Genomic DNA, 18,633 nt, shown 5'->3' with positions numbered 1-18,633 from the left:
AGGAGTTTAATAAAATGTTCATTTTTAATTTAGTTTTTTTAGAGTTTCTTAAGGAGTTAGCCTTTTATGTTTTCAAATTTACCAAACCTATTATTTCTTTAAACATGAATTGATCTGTGTTTTAAATTGGTTTGTAATATGTCTAAGTACTTTACATAGACTAGACCACTAGCACTCATAGGAAACTTCCTTTCGGTGTATCTGAATTGGTCACAACCAAAAAAACGTCTCCAAAAGGTACACAGAACAACCTAATGTTGGAGATTATCTCCAAAACCACAGTTCAGGATAGGTGATATGGACAAAAATAATCAAGGATAATTTGAAAAGTGACTGTATTAGGTTAGAGAAGTCACAGAGAATAATATTGGCCTAAAGGAAACTGTTGAGTTATGCAAAATCAGTGAGGCCTTGGTGATCTTAAAGAGAATCAAAATTAAAGAATTTGCAGAGCTAAGCAGTGTAGGTCCTAGATAGCCGCACTGGTGTGTAGTAACTCCAAGTAGCTGAAGTATGCTCAACCTCCCCTAGTTCTACTGCTCACAAAACTATCCTTTTCCAAAGAAATAAATCCACATGGAGGGAACACACACAGTAGTCTCAAAGTTATTTATTCATGTATCCATTCGTAGGTTATGATTAATTCGGTGTTCCTTTCAAGATCCATTACAAGATGGGAGCCATAGTGTAATGTCCACATTTCTTATTTGAAATCTTCATTCAAAACATCTCAGCCAATGCTTTTTGCTCCAGACAGACTTCATCAGGGTTTCTATTACTCCACCGAATTCCTTTGTTCGTTTTCCTTCAAGCTCATCAAATATGCCCAGGCAATGAGTCTAATGCCCATAGGTAAGTGTCTCTCCCAAGTGGGTCCTTTAGCTTGACTCCGTGCTACTACGCCATACTGGTTGTGAACAGGTTTGTCCCCAGAGGAGTATTGGAAACCCTGATGGAATCCATCTGGGAAACTGTGTAGCAAATTGCCATGTAAGCCAGAAAACAACACAAAGACATTTACTTTACTAACATCTTAAAAAAAGTATGCGAAAACTTGATTTCCTCAAGAAAATAGCCAAATCTGAAAGCTTACAGCAATATTATCTCACTATATTGTCCATTCCAGGCCAGATCTTTTCTAGCTGTAATGAAAGGTTTCCTCGACTTAAGTTAACTGAATTGAAAGTACTGCCTCACAAATTAGAAAACTGCTGCCTTAAATATATTTTACAAGGTTTTGCCTTTTAATTGTACCTAGGGATTTGAATATGGCGAGGAGAGTGAAATTGGTAAGCCCCTATAAAACATTGCATTTTCATTAATTTTAGACTGATTATGTTCTGGAGAAAGTCTTTCTGACACAGAATTGATTCCACAGAGATAGATATAGATGCTTCCTCTGGAGGCCATTTACTTTTCACACATAGACAGTATAATATAATACCAGTCCAATAATGCTTAGTAAGACAGGCTATCTGACAATGCCAGTGACTGTGAGTAGCCGAGAAAGATGTATAGCCTCTATTCAAATCGCTTGTAGTTAATCATTCAGTAAATAATTTACTTTTACCTGATTTTGAACTGTTGGCCTCTTTGGAATACAATGATTGATATTTAACCATCATTGACATGCAAGTGATAGAGAACAGTTTTGACCTTTTATTAAAACATTTCAGGCTCAGAACATGAATTGCAAGCTACTGAAGGTTTTGTTCTTGTAAGACATGAGATGACTATGAGTCAATATCTATGACACTCATGCCATTTAGGGATTATATTTTAATTCATTGTATGTTCATAAAATTAAACTATCATTCAGAAAGATAATTGCAGTTTGTGATTAATTTCTGTACCAATTACAAATATGTTCATTCCTATTAAAAACTTTGCTGAACGTTTGGAAATCATAATTGATCAACTCCATATCAAATAGAGTTTAGATTGTATTCTGATTCCTGAAGGGAATTTTAATGTAAAAACCTGTCCTTGGTCCATAGATGATATAATCAACAACCATGGGGACATATGCTTGGGCTCACAGAAACCACAAGCACTAGACTTGACTGGGCAGGCAGACTACTATTATCCATTCTCACTGAATTTGAACTAAGAAATATAAATAGACAAATTATAACCAATAGGCCAGCTCAACCCATTCATCAGACAAGAAACAGCAATAGTGTTATCTGTTATGTTATTACAAGGAGAAAAGAGTATATTCAAGTTGTGGATAAGTGTGTACTTTTGAAAGCTGATCATGGTCTTAATTGTTTAAGCATAGTAAAGATAGGGTGAAGAACGTGTGATTCAGTTCAGATCTTTAATTACGGAGGAACCTTGATTTCAGAAGTGCTTGATCTCAATATGTAATACATGGAAAACAGTATAAATAGGCCTGAAAGAAAATTCTAGGCCTGAAAAAAGTCTTGAATCCCAAGAGAGTACTATCTACTTTAGAGATCCAATATCATTGTTTGAACGCCCAACTATCAAGTTTTAAAACTGCTTAATTGTTGACATACACATTTGTAGGACTGTGACTGTGGGTGGTTTGACAGCAGTTGTTAACTTGAAAATATGATTTTTCTAATGCACGCATAGATCCTATTTTAAAGATAATTTTACTGTTTTAGAAATGTTACAAGCATAAGTCAACTAGAAGTGCAGAACGGTATGCAGTAAGTGGTACTGGACAATTTGAAGAAGGCTATTGTTAAAAAAATCTTTGAGATTTCCAGCTTCAAAGGGCCTCTATCAAGAGGATACATCTAAATATTTGGTAACTATAGTGCCTCCCCTGAGCCAAAATATGGGGTCCCTGGTTAAGGTAGCATTTTTTAAGATGGTTGATGGCAAAATAACAACCCAAAACTAGACCAACTAACTTTAAGATATGAGCCCTACTCAGATTAACTTACTTAACAAAAGTTGGCTTTTCATTTGAAATACAGATTTCGTTTCCTCCAGCTAAGTAATTTTAATTGTAATTTTAATTTAAAACAATGTATTAAAGATAACTTGAATAGTCTGTATTCTGTAAAGATGGTGAGAAGACTTCTTATTTTTCTGTCTGGCAGTTAAGGAATAAGGAATATGGGTCAGAAATGTGTGGTCAGTTGTACTTTGCTTACAAACAAAATCACATGTAGAGTCCAGAGCAGTACATTTGTACTTAACAGTATGGACTAGCATGAAAATATTTTGGTAGTCAGTATTATAGAGTTCATATTTTGTCACGAGATAATGTGACATACAGCCCATTTTAGCTAGATACATGTAAGAAATAAAATCAAAACTGTGTAAGGTTGTGTCAAATAATATAATACAAAATAGCATGTTTCAACTGTGTTTCCAAAATACACAATTGAATATTTGAGTGTGCACAAAATATTCAATACCCATTGGAACAAGCACAAAATCAAAGGATGCAACTTTCTACTTTGAAGCACTTCTTGTGGTAGTATATTTAAAATTGCAATGTATTTATTTTAGTGCAAGAGGTTGAAATGTTACCAGGGCATTCCTTAACATAAGAGAACATGACACATGTTTACCCTAACAAGAGGAGGTTTATTCTATACAGAAAATATCTTTACATTTTCAATTATGTATTGAATTATGCTTCAAACTCAGGCCCACATAGCAATGCCTGACAGCTGCATATATCCCATGGGTTTGAGAACAGAGTCTTATTTAGCACCCTCCAGGGCGCGTAGTTCTCAAAAGTCTGAATTCTAAGGTTTTTTTCATTTTTCTTAATAGAAAATTGCAAACTGTTTCTCATAGTTTCAGGATCTATTTGTCTAATACTTTATTCTGTCATACTATCTATATGCAGTAGAATGATAAACAAGTTTGACATTTATATCCACAGATTACTACATAGTAATTGCTGATAACTGAATGTAATCAAAAACCTTGCAAATTTTGTATAAAGTATTGTATGTAAAGTAAATAGCATCGAAATATTATAAACATAAAAAGTGTGTTGATAATGGTACCCTAACCAAAATTGCCAATATTGCTTATATGATAACTAAACAGACTATTAACTTACAGACTCATCAGAAGGAAAAAAGCTAATGACTCCTATCCTGAACCTGTAATACATTTTACCATGGTGTAAAGGCATGCTGATGCTCACAAAAGTCTTACATGTATTGAAATATCTGCTCACCATAGTTATGAAATTAAATATTTCCTGGTTCCATATGATCACAAAAATATCTTTTATTATTTTTGTCTAGACTGAACATTCTGTAGAGATTCATAAAAATAAAATTGGGCTTAGCACAATTTCACAAATATCCATTGCGTTTCTGAAGGTAAAATAGTACACAATATTTAACCCAATTTTATCATCGACTTTTCCATGGATCATAGGAAGGTGCCTCCTATTTTACTTTGTTTTTTTCTATTTCTAATAATAGGTATTAACACACATTTCACATTGAAATCATAGATCTCATTGTAATGTTTTAATGGATATATGCCAATTCACAAAGGTAAATATACTGTGTGTATTTACTGCTGTGCATGTGTACTCTAACACCCGGGAGTGAAGTTCCAATTTTCTGCTATTTGTCATTTAAAGTGATGATTTATATGTAGGTTTAGACTAACATGAGTTAAGGGAACCTCTTACAACAGAATTGTAAAGTGTCAAGTTACTACTAGTAACTTTTCACCTGTCTATGAAGTTATTTTTTTTCTGAAAGTGTAGAGAAATGTAACACAGTTTATTATTTGTTTTAATTAAAAATATGTGAATGTTAAATGTAATGTAACCTACTTTACAATATTTTATATTTACCTGAAATAATAAAAGAAAATGTTACAGCACATTTACTGATCAAATTAAGTGTGTATTAAATAATACAATAATTTGCATATATGTATAAGTATTAAGAAGAAGAAGCTTTATTTGGTATGAAACAATTCATCCATTACAACACATAATCACCAAAACATTATAAAAATACCAATAAAAATCATGTATAATAAAAGCACCCATCAGAAAAACATGTACACATAAATATATATATATAGACATAGATATATATATAAAAATAAAAAAACAGACAAAGATAAAAACCTCATTCATAAAAACTGAAAACAAATAAATAAAATCATTCTAAAAATTCTACATTTTTGCGCCAAGTAGTAGCTCCCTTCAGGAATGATCCCAGGCCCTTCCATACCAGTACATCTGAGGCCATTTGCAGCCACATGAAAGCAGGACGGTATTGCACAAAACCCTTGGGCCTAAGGTGCGGTAGTAGAAATCGGGTTCTAAATGGTGCATAAAAGACACAAAACAGTGTAAAATGGATCAAGGTCTGATGGGACACCCCATCACAGGGGCAGGGTCTAATACCTTTCTCCCCATACTGACCTAGGGGTAAGCACAAATTACTTCTAATGATCCCCAAGCGAAATCGAGTTATGAGAGACCTTTCCCTCACATCCTTGATTTGTGAGAGATATCGCTCAGGACCCACCCACATCTTTAGCATAGTAAATTCCCTGATCGATTTTTTCCTTAGAGCCTCCCCCTCCCTCTTGTTCTCCTGGATTCTCTGAAAGTTATCCTTAACCCATTTCTTATCATAGCTAGTCAGGTCCTCGGGATAATCAAACAATTCAGGCCGCCCCAGGTCATGTGCCATCTTCCTTATGTGCGACAGCCAGGGAATATGCTTTACATTGTCGCAGGCCAAACAATCCCTTAGGATATCCCTGTTAAGAGAGGCATGTTCGTTACTCCAAACTGAAATCCATAACAAAAGGGGAGCCAGCTGGGTAGTGTCCTGTACATACTCAAGGTCCAGTTCCAGGTGAAGGCAAAATCCAGGAATAGTTTGTCCAACACCCAGAAGCCTTCTACAGAAACGATTTTCTTCCACCATAAGGGCTCGGGTATCCTTAAAACCCCACAGTGCTGAACAATACAGAAGGACAGGTAGGCATTTCCGCCTAAAGATTTCAAGCAGGGGTTTGATAGGTTTGCTACCTACCCCAACCGCAAAGTCAAAGGTTGCACCAACTGTTGCATGAAAAAGCACAATCCTTCTAGCAATACAGGGTTTCCAAGATCCTTTCTCATAAAAAATTACCCCTAAGTATGGGAACTCATGGACTCTGCTAATAACTTGATCCTCCACCCTTAGCTCCCCCACCCTACTCATAGGTTTACCACAAACCATAAAGTGCGACTTCTTAAAATTGACCTCCAGTCCCAAAGCTGACATAAAGACAACATAAGCTCTAACTAATTCTCGGAGACCCTTCATCGTGCGGGCCATAAGGACCGCGTCATCCGCATATGTCAGCACAGGGATATCAATACCCTTCACCTTCGGGACATCCCTGCAGTGTTCCATCAGAAAATCTGACAGTCCATTTGTGTATAGAAGGAACAAGGTAGGGGCCAAGACACACCCCTGGCGCACACCCCTTGAAAGCTTGAAAGCCTCCGAGCATTCCCCATTTGGGCCCACCCTCACGTTTGCAACTGTCCCTGAATGGAGATATCGGAGAAGCTCTACAATATTAGGGTCCAACCCTGACTGAATTAGCCTCTCCCATAATAAAGACCGGTTTACTTTATCAAAAGCACAGCTAAGGTCCATAAAAGCAAGATAAAGGGTACCTTTCCTGGCCTGCGTGTATTTGTTGATTATCATCAGTAAATTAAAACACTGTTCTTGCGTGCCGAGGCCTTCCCTGAAGCCATACTGTTCCCGACTTAAAATATAATTTCCTATCATCCAGGCCTCCAGACGACCTAGGATAATCCATCCCAGAATCTTCACAGAGGAAACCAGCAGTGAAATAGGGCGATAAGAGTTAGGATCATTTCGATCACCCTTTTTAAACACTGGGACTATACATGCCAATCTCCAAGAGACAGGAATGTCCACAGTAACGGCTGCATTGAGAACATTTAGGAGAATGGGTGCCCATAACTGAGGGTTAACTTTATACAGATCCATCGGGATTGAGTCCGGGCCCGGAGCTTTATTATGTGCACAACTCTGTATCGCATCAATAACCTCCTGTAGTGAGAATCTGATTGCTAGGTTAGGAGCCTCATCATACACACTCTCCCGCATATTTCTTAGGGGGGTACCCTCAAATATACTACAGAAATGAGTTACCCAGGCCTCCGGGGCTATATTACATCCAAGGCCCTCAGAGGTTTCTGTTTCAAAGGAACCTCTATTCACCACCTTCCAAAACAGGCCGGGGTCTTTCAAAGCTGTAGCACGCTCTAACTCTTCCCAGGCTTTATCTTTATATTTTAGCTTACTATCCCTCAGGGTCCTTTTATACCTTATTCTGGCTTCTTTTACAAGAACCCAATCTCTAGGGTGAGTCTTGGTAGCCATCTTTAAATTTGCCCTTGCATCATAGCAGGCTTTGTCGTACCAACCACATTTACGTTTATTAGGGTGGTTGCCTACTACAAAGAGACAGTCTCTGACTACTGCATATACTACTGTTATCGCATCTATAACAGTTGTGGGATTTGGTGCTTCTGTCAGGAGTATTTCCATAAATAGATGTAGGTTATCCCCCACAACCCTTCCCACAACTTTTTGGGGGTCTACTTGCTTCCACCCAAGCCGCCTACCCTGATCCTTTGTCGCCACCATTACAGGCCTGCCTCGTCCTAGTAAGCGTATGGCCCCAGGGAGTTTAAAGGACAATATAAGGGGATTATGATCGCTAAAGCACTCGCCTAACACTTTACCCCCAATCACCAAGTTTCTCATAGGAGGGGACACAAAGTCTAAGTATTAATTCTGAAACTTTTTTTGAAAATACCTTCTTAAATTAGCATTTTTTTTATTTAATTTATTGTAAACATGGTTAAAAGTTATTTACTTAATTATTTAAATACTTTTTACATTTAGTTTAAAGATTTTTTAAATGTTAATATTGAATTCTGAAAGATAAAAAACAATAATTATACATGTTTTGGTATATATATATAATTATATGTGTGTGACTATGGTTGTGTGCGAGGGTGTAATGCAGATGCCCCACTAATTTATTAAATATTGGCTCAGTTCCTATTGGGTGTCATCTTAATTCTCTGCCTCCATTGTTGACTATGGGAGACTATTGTAGTACAAGTGGTTGTCGATTTGTGGTGCTTGACTTACCTCAAGGATGGTCTGCCGTACACGTAAGCTTGTTACAACATCATTAGGACTGTAGTAACTTTAGAAACTTGTTTTGTGGATTCCCATGGTTTTATTCTTTTGTGGTGATGTTTTCTGTATTAGTTTGTCCCTCCCAAACCCTTCCTTAAATTTCCCCTAACCCCACCCATTTTTGAATAACTATTCCCGATTTTTCCTACCACTTTCCCTGGTCCCTCCTACATTTACTGTAAAGTAATTTATTTATGTTTGGAGAGATGGTGACCAAGATTTTTAGCCACAGGTTTGTGAATAGCCTTTTTTGGTACATGAGTAGTACAACTTACTCATTATGTACTGCAAAATGCAGTTTGTGTACGTGGGCCAATAGTGGCTGTTGGAACAGCATTTACAATATAACCATGGGTCTTACACACACACATACACACATGAGTGCTGGTCATATTCCAATATACTGAAGACCTGAAAAAGTGTGATTGCATTGAAGAGAGAGATATTAATGATTCTATTGAAAATTAACCACTGACAATGCTTATCAATCAAATGATAAGAAGATAGCCCAAAGTGAAGTTCATTATGTGACTGCCTACTCATTTATTCATAATTAGATAATATAAAGAATGATCATTTCTCATGCATGACAATATAACACATTTTAAGATACAAAAGTATTACATTTTGCACATTGGGTGTATAATGTAATAACTACCATACCTTTTTCATAACTAATTGGTCACAAAATCAAATGCATGCCTAAAGAATGATTATCTTCTCAGCTTCCATTTGACATAATTATAGTTCACAATTATGGCAAGTATGATGTCTTTTAGATGCCAAGAAACTTCAATAAATTTACACTGCTGTCATATTTTTAAGTGAGTGGCTATAGGATATTTCCTATCCGCAAGATGGATAGCTACAAGATGTTATGCCACCTAATGTGTCAACTGCCTGTCCGTATTTCCTCTTCAAAGAAGACCACAGGCACAAATTGGGCATAGACTACATATTTGACCTAGAGTTAATTAGTAGTCTTATCATAAAGATTATTTTAATTTGTGTAGTACACTGATTAATATGTTAAGTCTTTCAGAGGTATATTTTCAGCTAAGAAGGGCATCCATTTCATGATTAACACGCGTTGCTTTTTAGTGGAGTAGTTAGGTCCGCTTTTCAATACAGCTACACAAATAGGGTGGGATGCAATTCAGGGGCATAGAACAAATCACATTTTCAAAAATCCGCTGTTTCACTGAATCAACAGGTTGTATTTAAAAATAATTCTAAATTCTTTTCCCTACATTTCTTTATTGGCATTTCAGCGTTTAAGGACAGCATGCAGTTTTCATATGTATTAATTTACATTTTATTTATTTTACAACACATCCTTTCTTTTGTGGTTTTGACCAAGTGCATAGCAATATTTTGAGAGGTACTAGAGTTAGCATAGCCCATCTCAGTCGCCACTAACTTTAGAGGGTGTCGGGGACTGTGGCAGGTTTTCAAGACATTGCATTCAATCAGTTTGCTAAGAGCCATGTCTATACAATTGGTGCCCACTTCTTTGCTTTCTGGTGCAAAAGGCGGCCTTCTGGAGTGTTCAGTGCTGTCCCTCATTGTTGATGCCAACAGGTAGTCTTCAATCCCTTTCCAGAACCAGCTATCTTTAGACATTCCTGCACCATTTCATAAATCACGCAATCTGGGGCATGTTGAAAGTGCTATCTTCCTAGGGTATATATATATATATATATATATATATATATATATATATATATAACTTCAATAGTTTCTGGACACTTTGTGGGTGCAGGTTAATTCTCCCATGCATTATCATCCAATTCTGTACCCAAATCTGCTTTCCACCTGCCGTTCAATCCATTCAAACAGGACTTTTGTCCTGTTAAGGAGCACTCTGTAAAATCAAGTTAGCAACCTTTTGCTATCCTCAGTTGTGTGCAAATAGTACCTCATGAGTTCATAACATAATTTTCACTTTTTTTTAAGCAGTCAGTGTCCGGGTAATGAAGAATTCTAAGGGGGAAGAAATTGTTTTCTCATTTTCCCTGTTTATCAGTGTTAATCAGCTACCAATTGATCGAGTTTAAGCTAAATCACCAATCTTTTGTCTATCCTGGGAAATTTTTCATTTGGTTTTGTGGACAAGTAATAGTGATGCTGAATGATCAACTTGGCGTGATCAGCTAAAAAGTTGCATTACCAGTTTCTCAAATTATAATTCATAAGAAAAGAATGTTCAAATCGCATGTCCTTGTTTCCTGATTATCTGTAAGTTTATGATTAAAATAAAACATATTAAATCTTGTAGCTCTTGGAACACTAATTTCCCTTTTTACTCTGGCACAAGGTCAGATATGTAAACTTCTGTATGCACACTTCACATGAGCATGTGTGTAGATGGTGTCTAGTATATTATTTACCCATAATCCCTGCCTACACATGCATCAATTGTGAATATCATAATGCATTTTCATAAGTATATGGTATCAATGTATATTAAAGCTGTATGCCTATTTTGCAAACTCTCAGGCATATAGTTAGTGCAGTTTATGTGCTACACATAATTAAAAAAATAGAGCATGTTCACATTTAAAAAACAATAGTACTGCTTTATACTAAAGATACTGTCTCGCCTAGACTGACTGTTGCACTTCTCCACGCTTTAGGCACCATTTGTCTGTGATGATTTGGATGTACTTTAGGTTAACATGTTAGTGTGGTAAGTGTATGGATAGATGTTTCTGAGCACCGATAGGCTATTGTGGATGTTCACTTAGTTTGTTTCTGTTTCAGTGGCAACTCGGACTCTGCCATGGTGGACTCCCTGTCATTAGTTTATTCTTTCATGTAATGTACATGAGTACACACACACACACACGCAACCCCCCCCCCCGGCTTTACACTGTATTTAGGTCTGGGGTTAGCCAAGACCTTTTGATTTTACTAAAATGATATGTATAATATATTTACTTAACGCCTTGGGTTCCCGGGACATAATGGTAGACAACAGGAAGGTTTGTTTTGTAATTGGCATGAGGGGAGCGGCCCCTTGGGCAAGGGTCGCTCTCCAAGGGGGGCATTTGTTTATAAGGCTATTTCTGCCCCCCTTGGGGGCAGATTGGTCTATTTTAACTAGGCCCATCTGCCCCCAAGGTGGGCAGAAACCTCTAGATATCTGGGATTATTTACTTCTTTTTTTTTTTTCTTTTTACTAGCGGGGCGGCCCCGTAGGCAAGGGTCGCTCCCCTGGGGGCCGAATTTATTTTAGGCCATTTCTGCCCCCCCCCCCTTGGGGGCAGATCAACCTATTTTTATTAGGCCAGTCTGCCCTCAAGGGGGGCAGAAACCACTAGACGCAGGGATTTCTTACAAATATAATTCCATTAGGGGAGAGGCCCCTTAGGCAAGGGTTGCTCCTGTGGAGCTGTGGGGGGGGCGTGATCTATTAGGCCATCTGCCTATACTTTTAGAAACTACTAGACACAAGGGATTTTTTTTACATTTTACATAAGGGGAGCGACCCTTTAGGCAAACATCTGTGTGAGTCCAGGGTGATGCACTTCACATGCACCCCGCACCATTTTCTTACCCACATTGCCCTGCAAACCTCCAACTTTGCTTGAAATCAGGCATTTTCCCTACATTTTTTTAATGGAACCTTCTGGAAATCTGCAGGAATCCACAAAAAACCTACTACCCAGCATAGTTGCATCTATACCGATTAAAATTCTGCCCCACTTGTCAGCCTCAAAACGTTTTTTTTCAAACTGCCCATTTGGACCCGCTTTGGTTCCCTCTCAATTTCGACATGTTTTTGGCCCTTCCCTGTCACAGACACTTGGCCAAATTACACAAGTGAGATATAATGTTTATCGGGAGACTGAGAGGAACGTTGGGTGATAGGAAATTTGTGATGGTGCAGTGATTCCCACACAGAAATGTGAGGAAAATGTGATTTCTTTTTGCTAAATTTGAGGTATGCTGAGGATTCTGGGCAAGAAAACACTGGGGGATCCACACAAGTCGCACCTCCCTGGACTCCCTCAAATGTCTAGTTTTCAGAAATGTCTGGGTTTGGTAGGTTTCCTTAGATAGCTGCTGAGCCCAGGACCAAAAACACAGGCGCCCCTCTTGCAAAAACAGGTAGTTTTGGAATAGATAATTTTGACGTATCCATGTTGTGTTATGGGGCATTTCCTGTTGTAGGCACTAGGCCTACCCACACAAGTGAGGTACCATTTTTATGGGGAGACGTGAGTGAATGCATGCATGGAAGGAAATTTGTGGCTCCTCTCAGATTCCAGAACTTTCTGTCACCAAAATGTGAGGAAATAGTGTTTTTTTGTTGCCAGATTTTGAGGTTTGCAAAGGATTCTGGGTAACAGAACCTGGTTAGAATGCCACAGGTTACCTCATCATGGGTTCCCCTAGGTGTCTAGTTTAAAAAAATGCACAGGTTTGGTAGGTTTTCCTAGGTGCCAGCTGAGCTAGAGGCCAAAATCCACAGTTAGGTACTTTCCAAAAAACACATCAGATTTCAATGTAAAAATGTGATGTGTCCATGTTGCATTTCCTGCCGCAGGCACTAGGCCTACCCACACAAGTGAGGTACCATTTTGATTGGGAGACTTGGGGGGAACACAGACTAGAAGAACATGTGTTATTGCCCTTGGCTTCCTCTACATTTTTTCCTTCCAAATGTAAGACAGTGTGTAAAAAAGATGTCTATTTGAGAAATGCCCTGTAATTCACATGCTAGTATTGGGAGCTCGGAATTCAGAGATGTGCAACTAACCACTACTTCTCAACGCCTTATTTTGTGCTCATTTTGGAAATACAGAGTTTTCCTTGATACCTATTTTTCAGTCTTCATATTTCACCAAATAAATTTCTGTGTACCCGGTATGCAATGAAAACCCATTGCAAGGTGCAGCTTATTTATTGGTTCTTGATGAGCCTACAAGCCGTATATATCCCTGCAACCAGAAGAGTACAGCAGATGTAATGTTATATTGCTATAAACAAATCTGCCAAAGCTGGAAAAAAGTTATAGAAGAAAACATGGATAGAAATGTTTTTTTTCCCCCCCCAATTTCAATATTTTATTTATTTTAAATGTTGCTTTCATTAGGAAAACCTTGAAGGATCTACACGAATGACCCCTTGCTGAGTTCAGAATTTTGTCTACTTTTCAGAAATGTTTAGCTGTCTGGGATCCAACATTGGTTTCACAACCATTTCTGTTATTGACTGGAAGGAAGCCAAAAGCACCAACAATAGTAAAAATGGGGTATGTCCCAGTAAAATGCCAAAATTGTGATGAAAAATGTAGTTTTCTGATTCAAATATGCCTCTTCCTGAAAGCTGAGACGATGGTGATTTTAGCACCACAAACCATTTGTTGATGCCATTTTCAGGGAAAAAACACATGCTTTCTTCTGTAGCCCTTTTTCCCATTTTTGTGAAAATAACAACATTTTTGCTGTATTTTGGCTAATTTCTTGGTCTCCTCCAGGGGACCCCACAAACTCTGGGTACCTCTCTTATCCAAGGGGTGTTGGAAAAAAAGGATGCAAATTTTGTAGTGGGCAGCTTATGTGGACAAAAAGTTATGAGGGCCTAAGTGCGAACTACCCCAGATAGCCAAAAAAAAGTCTTGGCACCTGAGGGGGAAAAGGCCTGGCAGCAAAGGGGTTAAAGGGGCTTTCAGCTTCTTCTCTTCATTAATTGGTCTGTTGCTGTGTCATTCATATTTTACTTCCATCCACTACAACATACAGCATGATAACTCAGCCTACTTCAGGCACTAATAAACTTCACTTTGAGTGACTGCATTTTGCTCTTTCACAATGAGCACATCTGCACACAAGATAGTTCCCTTCAGAGTAGGTGTTTATGTTTTTACTCTATAATTACTTTAGCGTTGCCATTATGTTCAGTGATTACGGTGAAAGCAAGATGTGAGCACTGACCACATTCCATTCTTTATCATATCAACTACTGTCTCCTGCAAATGCTGATGTAAATTCCTTTAGAAGTCCTTTGTTTATCTGACTGTTAGTATTTCACAGCATAAAATATCACGTCTGTTTAAAACTTTTCAGTATTAAGTTATTCTCTTTTTAATATGTGTAGGAGGCTGGACTGGCTTGTAGTGAGTACCAAGGGGTACTTGCACCTTGCACCAGGCCCAGTTATCCCTTATTAGTGTATAGGGTGTCTAGCAGCTTAGGCTGATAGATAATGGTAGCTTAGCAGAGCAGCTTAGGCTGAACTAGGAGACGTGTGAAGCTACTACAGTACCACTTAGTGTCATATGCACAATATCATAAGAAAACACAATACACAGTTATACTAAAAATAAAGGTACTTTATTTTTATGACAATATGCCAAAGTATCTTAGAGTGTACCCTCAGTGAGAGGATAGGAAATATACACAAGATATATATACACAATAGCAAAAATATGCAGTATAGTCTTAGAAAACAGTGCAAACAATGTATAGTTACAATAGGATGCAATGGGAAAACATAGGGATAGGGGCAACACAAACCATATACTCCAGAAGTGGAATGCGAACCACGAATGGACCCCAAACTTATGTGACCTTGTAGAGGGTCGCTGGGACTATTAGAAAATAGTGAGAGTTAGAAAAATAACCCTCCCCAAGACCCTGAAAAGTGAGTGCAAAGTGCACTAAAGTTCCCCTAAGGACAAAATAGTCGTGTTAGAGGGAAAATGCAAGGAAAACACAAATCAGCAATGCAACAACGATGGATTCCTGACTGAGGGTACCTGTGGAACAAGGGGACCAAGTCCAAAAGTCACAAGCAACTCGGAGATGGGCAGATGCCCAAGAAATGCCAGCGGTTGGTGCAAAGAAGCTCTTACTAGGCTGAAGAACTGTGAATACTGCAGAAACGACAAGGGCTAGAGACTTTCCCTTTGGAGGATGGATCCCCCACGCCTTGGAGAGTCGTGCAGAAGTGTTTTCCCGCCGGATGGACGCCAACAAGCCTTGCTACACGCAAATCGTGCGTTTGGCGTTTTTGGACGCTGCTGGGGCCCAGGAGGGACCAGGAGGTCGCAAATTGGACCTGCAGAGAGAGCGGACGTCGAGCAAGACAAAGAGCCCTCACTGAAGCAGGTAGCACCCGGAGAAGTGCCAGAAACAGGCACTACGAGGATGCGTGAAATGGTGCTCGCCGAAGTTGCACAAAGGAGTCCCACGTCGCCGGAGACCAACTTAGAAAGTCGTGCAATGCAGGTTAGAGTGCCGTGGACCCAGGCTTGGCTGTGCACGAAGGATTTCCGCCGGAAGTGCACAGGGGCCGGAGTAGCTTGCAAAGTCGCGGTTCCCAGCAATGCAGCCCAGCGAGGTGAGGCAAGGACTTACCTCCACCAAACTTGGGCTGAAGAGTCACTGGACTGTGGGGGTCACTTGGACGGTGTCGCTGGATTCGAGGGACCTCGCTCGTCGTGCTGAGAGGAGACCCAAGGGACCGGTAATGCAGCTTTTTGGTGCCTGCGGTTGCAGGGGGAAGATTCCGTCGACCCACGGGAGATTTCTTCGGAGCTTCTGGTGCAGAGAGGAGGCAGACTACCCCCACAGCATGCACAAGCAGGAAAACAGTCGAGAAGGCGGCAGGATCAGCGTTACAGAGTTGCAGTAGTCGTCTTTGCTACTATGTTGCAGGTTTGCAGGCTTCCAGCGCGGTCAGCGGTCGATTCCTTATCAGAAGGTGAAGAGGGAGATGCAGAGGAACTCGGCTGAGCTCATGCATTCGTTATCTAAAGTTTCCCCAGAGACGGAGACCCTAAATAGCCAGAAAAGAGGGTTTGGCTACCTAGGAGAGAGGAAAGGCTACTAACACCTGAAGGAGCCTATCAGCAGGAGTCTCTGACGTCACCTGGTGGCACTGGCCACTCAGAGCAGTCCAGTGTGCCAGCAGCACCTCTGTTTCCAAGATGGCAGAGGTCTGGAGCACACTGGAGGAGCTCTGGACACCTCCCAGGGGAGGTGCAGGTCAGGGGAGTGGTCACTCCCCTTTCCTTTGTCCAGTTTCGCGCCAGAGCAGGGGCTAAGGGGTCCCTGAACCGGTGTAGACTGGCTTATGCAGAATTGGGCACATCTGTGCCCAACAAAGCATTTCCAGAGGCTGGGGGAGGCTACTCCTCCCCTGCCTTCACACCATTTTCCAAAGGGAGAGGGTGTCACACCCTCTCTCAGAGGAAGTTCTTTGTTCTGCCATCCTGGGCCAGGCCTGGCTGGACCCCAGGAGGGCAGCTGCCTGTCTGAGGGGTTGGCAGCAGCAGCAGCTGCAGAGAAACCCCAGGAAGGGCAGTCTGGCAGTACCAGGGTCTGTGCTACAGACCACTGGGATCATGGAATTGTACCAACAATGCCAGGATGGCATAGAGGGGGCAATTCCATGATCATAGACATGTTACATGGCCATATTCGGAGTTACCATGGTGAAGCTACATATAGGTAGTGACCTATATGTAGTGCACGCGTGTAATGGTGTCCCCGCACTCACAAAGTTCAGTGAATTGGCTCTGAACAATGTGGGGGCACCTTGGCTAGTGCCAGGGTGCCCTCACACTAAGTAACTTTGCACCTAACCTTTACCAGGTAAAGGTTAGACATATAGGTGACTTATAAGTTACTTAAGTGCAGTGTAAAATGGCTGTGAAATAACGTGGACGTTATTTCACTCAGGCTGCAGTGGCAGGCCTGTGTAAGAATTGTCAGAGCTCCCTATGGGTGGCAAAAGGAATGCTGCAGCCCATAGGGATCTCCTGGAACCCCAATACCCTGGGTACCTCAGTACCATATACTAGGGAATTATAAGGGTGTTCCAGTAAGCCAATGTAAATTGGTAAAAATAGTCACTAGCCTGTCAGTGACAATTTAGAAAGAAATGAGAGAGCATAACCACTGAGGTTCTGATTAGCAGAGCCTCAGTGAGACAGTTAGTCACTACACAGGTAACACATTCAGGCACACTTATGAGCACTGGGGCCCTGGGTTACCAGGGTCCCAGTGACACATACAACTAAAACAACATATATACAGTGAAAAATGGGGGTAACATGCCAGGCAAGATGGTACTTTCCTACACAACCCCCCCCCAAACGAAGGACAATAAGACTAGCCATTACCTGATGAGTCTTCATTGTCTAAGTGGAAATATCTGGAGAGTCCATCTGCATTGGAGTGGCTACTCCCAGGTCTATGTTCCACTGTATAGTCCATTCCCTGTAGGGATATGGACCACCTCAACAATTTAGGATTTTCACCTTTCATTTGTTTTAGCCAAAGTAGAGGTTTGTGGTCTGTCTGAACAATGAAGTGAGTGCCAAACAGGTATGGCCTCAACTTCTTCAGAGCCCAGACCACAGCAAAGGCCTCCCTCTCAATGGCAGACCAACGCTTTTCTCTAGGGGTCAACCTTCTACTAATAAAAGCAACAGGTTGATCCTGGCCCTCAGAATTAAGTTGTGATAGGACTGCCCCTACTCCTAATTCAGATGCATCAGTTTGGACATAGAATTTTTTAGAGTAACAAGGGCTTTTCAGGACAGGTGCAGAGCACATGGCCTGCTTCAGCTCCTCAAAAGCTTTCTGACAGTTTGCTGTCCATAATACCTTTTTAAGCATTTTCTTGGATGTGAGGTCATTAAGAGGGGCTGCAATGGAGCCATAGTTCTTAATGAACCTCCTGTAATACCCAGTGAGGCCTAGGAAGGCTCTCACCTGAGTCTGAGTGGTAGGGGGAACCCAATCAATAATAGTTTGGATTTTCCCCTGAAGTGGTGCAATCTGTTCCCCACCAACAAGGTGTCCCAGATAAACCACCTTACCCTGCCCTATCTGGCACTTTGAAGCCTTGATAGTGAGGCCTGCCTTTTGCAGAGCCTCCAAAACTTTCCAAAGGTGGACCAGGTGATCATCCCAGCTGGAGCTAAAGACAGCTATATCATCCAAATATGCTGCACTGAAAGCTTCCAGCCCTTGCAGGACTGTGTTCACCAACCTCTGAAAAGTGGCAGGTGCATTTTTCAAACCAAAAGGCATTACAGTAAACTGGTAATGTCCTCCAATGGTAGAAAATGCAGTCTTAGGTTTAGCATCTTCTGACAATTTGATCTGCCAATACCCTGCAGTCAAATCAAAAGTGCTTAGATACTTGGCAGATGCCAGTGTATCTATGAGCTCATCTGCCCTGGGTATAGGGTGAGCATCAGTTTTGGTTACCAAGTTGAGACCTCTATAGTCTACACAAAACCGCATTTCCTTCTTTCCATCTTTAGAATTGGGTTTTGGTACCAGTACCACAGGAGAAGCCCATGGACTGTCAGAGTGCTCAACCACTCCTAGTTCCAACATTTTCTGAACTTCTTGCTTTATGCAGTCCCTGACATGGTCAGGCTGCC

General features: G+C 40.4%; 1 protein-coding gene across 2 annotated transcripts in view; it reads left to right on the top strand.

Moving 5' to 3' along the window:
- LOC138267955 (uncharacterized) overlaps positions 1-18,633 on the top strand; it is a 1,270,490-nt gene that overhangs the window by 196,366 nt on the left and 1,055,491 nt on the right. The gene's annotated exons all lie outside the window — the stretch shown is intronic.

The sequence above is a fragment of the Pleurodeles waltl genome, chromosome 12 (assembly GCF_031143425.1).
Source record: "Pleurodeles waltl isolate 20211129_DDA chromosome 12, aPleWal1.hap1.20221129, whole genome shotgun sequence".
NCBI lineage: Eukaryota > Metazoa > Chordata > Amphibia > Caudata > Salamandridae > Pleurodeles > Pleurodeles waltl.
Note: the sequence above shows the minus strand (reverse complement) of the source record. Positions and strands in the feature narration are given on the sequence as shown.